Consider the following 3,626-nt stretch of genomic DNA (forward strand, 5'->3'; position numbering starts at 1 on the left):
GCATCACACATTAATTCAAATGGTAATGAAAAATCAGGTGCCATCATGATAGGTGCAGTGGTCAACTTTTCTTTTAAAACATGAAATGAATGCAAACATTCATCATCAAACAGGAATTCTTGGTCCTTAACTAATAACTTGCATAAGAGCTTAGCAATTTTTGAAAAATCTCTTATGAACCGCCTATAAAATCCTGCATGACCAAGAAAACTCCTCACACCCTTAACATTTACAGGTGGAGGAAGTTTCTCTATCACAGAAATTTTTGCCCTGTCCACCTCAATTCCATTCCTAGACACCTTGTGTCCAAGAACTATACCTTCTGTCACCATAAAGTGACACTTCTCCCAGTTCAAAACCAAATTACAGTCTTGACATCTTTTCAAAACAGAATCTAAATTCCCTAGACATACATCAAAATCAGAACCAAATACAGAAAAATCATCCATAAAAATTTCAATGCATTCTTCTATCATATCAGAAAAAATGGAAAGCATGCACCTTTGAAATGTGGCAGGAGCATTGCATAAACCGAAAGGCATCCTCCGGTATGCGAATATTCCATATGGACATGTAAAAGCAGTCTTCTCCTGATCCTCTGGTGCCACAGCTATCTGATTGTACCCTGAATAACCGTCCAAGAAGCAATAGAAAGCATGTCCTGCCAACCTCTCTAGCATCTGATCCAAGAAAGGAAGTGGAAAATGATCCTTCCTGGTTGCCTTATTCAGCCTCCGGTAATCAATGCACATTCTCCAGCCAGTGATTGTCCTTGTGGGAATCAACTCATTGTTCTCATTTTTCACCACAGTCATCCCCCCTTTCTTAGGCAAGGTCTGCACAGGACTCACCCAAGCACTGTCTGAAATTGGGTAAATCATCCCAGCATCAAGCAACTTCACCACCTTCTTCCTCACTACTTCCTTCATAGTGGGGTTGAGTCTCCTCTGTGGTTGCCTTACTGGTTTGACCTCTTCTTCCATCAATATTTTGTGAGTGCAAAAGGAAGGATTAATACCCTTAAGATCTGAAAACTGCCATCCAATAGCCATTTTATTCTTCTTGAGTACCTTAATCAACTTCCCTTCTTCCTCATCAGACAACATTGCATTAATGATTGCTGGATGTGTTTGATCTTCCCCAAGGAACACATACTTCAAATGTGAAGGTAATTCTTTAAGTTCTACCTTAGGTGCTCCTTTTGGAATGTCATCAATCTTCTTCTCAAGCTCTTCCACTTCTGGCTCTTCTTGGTAATCCTCTGTACCTGTCTCTTCTTCTGATCTTTGTTCCTCAACTGGGAATTCTTCTTTTTTATTCACTTCTTCCACAACCTCCTGTATCACATCCAATCTAAAACAATCCTCCACATCAACAGGATGCTTGATGGTTTCAAATACCAATTGTGACTGTTTCCTCATCCACCCTTAGCAACAACTTTCCTTGTTCAACATCTATCAAAGATCTTGCAGTTGCTAAAAAGGGTCTTCCTAACAATAAAGGACTTTCTGTATCCTCTTCTTCCATGTCAAGAATCACAAAATCCACTGGAAAAATAAACTTTTCTACCTTGACCAAAACGTCTTCAACCACACCTTCAGGCCTCTTGATAGATCTATCTGCAAGATGCAGAATAAGATTGGTCTCCTTCAAAGTGTTAATTCCCAAAGCTCTACATACTGTCAACGACATCAAGTTTATACTGGCTCCCAAATCACACAATGCCTTTCCCACCTCCACATCTCCTATAGCAATAGAGATACTGAAGCTTCCTGGGTCTTTCATTTTTGTTGGAAGCTTCTTCTGGATTAGGGCACTACACTCTGCTGTTAGGGCCACTGTCTCACCATCAGTTAATTTCCTCTTCTTAGTAAGAAGATCCTTAATGAATTTTGCATAGTGAGGCATGTTTTCCAGTGCTTCAGAAAATGGTATGTTAATTTGTAAATTTTTGAAGATATGCAGAAATCTTGCATAGTGCTGTTTCTGAATCTCTTGCTTCAACCTCTGAGGGTAGGGAACTTTAGCATTGGGAGATAAACTAACTGGCTGTTCTTTCTTGTCAGCCATCTTCTTCTTTTCCCACTTCATCATCTTTTGTGGGGAAGCATTTTTACCAACTTCTACCTCTCCTTCATTCTTATTGTCCTTCCCTTCATCTTCTTTGTCAACTCCAACTGTAACATCTCTAACAACTACTTCCTTCTCACTTTTCTCATTTCTCATTTTCTCTCCTTCATCATCAGAGACTACATCTTCAACCACAACCTCTTCTTCATTCTTTTTATTTTCCACCTTCTGTTTCCCTGGTTGAAGTACCAACCCACTTCTTGTCATAATTGCTTTACAGTGCTCCTTAGGATTCACCAGTGTATCACTTGGAAATTTCCCTTGTGGTTTCTCTGATATCTGTCTTGATAATTGACCAATCTGGGTCTCCAAATTTCTGATTGATGCTTCCTGATTTCTGAAAGAAGTTCTGGTCTCCTGCATGAATGCAGTTGTCTCTTCCCTGAATGAAGTAGAACCCTGAATATAATCCTGAGTTGTCTTAGATAACTGAGCAAACGCTTTCTCCCATGCAGCAGGATCACTAGTCTGCTCCTTCATATGTGGTGGTGGAGGATGTAATGGTGGATTCAATTGATGGTTGGAACTATAGCTGAATCCTGGGTGTTGATTCTTGTTTTTCCATGGTGGCATATAAACATTCTTTCCCTGATTGTTGTAGTTTCTTTGATTATTCTGATCATACCACACTCCATTCACCTCTGCTTGTTCTGATGATCCCCCATAATCACACTCCTCTGTCACATGGCCCTTGCCACAGATAGCACATACACTCTTTGTTTCCACAGAAGCTACCTTTTGTGAAGAGAGTTGCTTAATAAGGGTATCTAATTGTTGCTGCTGTTGTCTCTGTGTCTGCATCAGTTGATCATTCCTTGCCAACAGAGCATCATACCCATCCAACCTGATAATTCCTGTCCTTCTGTCCGCCACAGGAGCATTATCAAATTCTTGAGATGCTAATGACTCAAAGATATCCAAGGCTTCTTGAGGCGTCTTGGTAGTCAATGATCCACCAGCAGTGGCATGCACCAACGTTCTAGTGTTAGTGGTCATTCCTTGCAGGAAGATTGCTGCTTGTTGCCATGCCTCAATTCCATGCTGTGGACATTTCCTCAACAAAGTCTTGAATCTCTCCCAAGCCTCATAAATAGATTCTGACTCTTTCTGCTTAAAGCTTGTAATTTCATCCTTCAACTTGGCCTTCTTGGATGCTGAGAAAAACCTTTGCAAGAACTTGGTTTGCAAATCATCCCAATTTGTTATACTTCCTTGTGGCAATGATTGCAGCCATCTCCTTGCATCATCCGTCAGTGAATGAGTGAATAGTCTCAACAGAATTGCATCTCTTGTGACACCATTTATCTTCACAGTATCACTCAACAATAGGAAGTTCTCTATGTGCAAGTAAGGGTCCTCCGCACTGGTTCCAGCAAACTGATCCTTCTGCACCAAATGTATCAAAGCAGGCTTCAATTCAAAGTTGTTGGGCTCCACTGTTGGGCGCACAACACTCCCAATTGGAGGAATCACTGCAGGAGTCATGTACTCTCCCA

General features: G+C 40.8%; 1 non-coding gene across 1 annotated transcript; it reads left to right on the plus strand.

Annotated features, from left to right (window-relative positions):
* The first annotated feature begins 3,163 nt into the window (after window positions 1-3,163).
* LOC133289960 (small nucleolar RNA R71) lies at window positions 3,164-3,270 on the plus strand. Its single transcript, XR_009748556.1, has one exon. It is a non-coding gene; the product is annotated as a small nucleolar RNA R71 (small nucleolar RNA).
* Window positions 3,271-3,626: the final 356 nt, after the last annotated feature.

Source organism: Gastrolobium bilobum, unplaced genomic scaffold, assembly GCF_033153095.1.
Source record: "Gastrolobium bilobum isolate Gb01-03AN ecotype WA unplaced genomic scaffold, APGP_CSIRO_Gbil_v1 utg195070, whole genome shotgun sequence".
NCBI lineage: Eukaryota > Viridiplantae > Streptophyta > Magnoliopsida > Fabales > Fabaceae > Gastrolobium > Gastrolobium bilobum.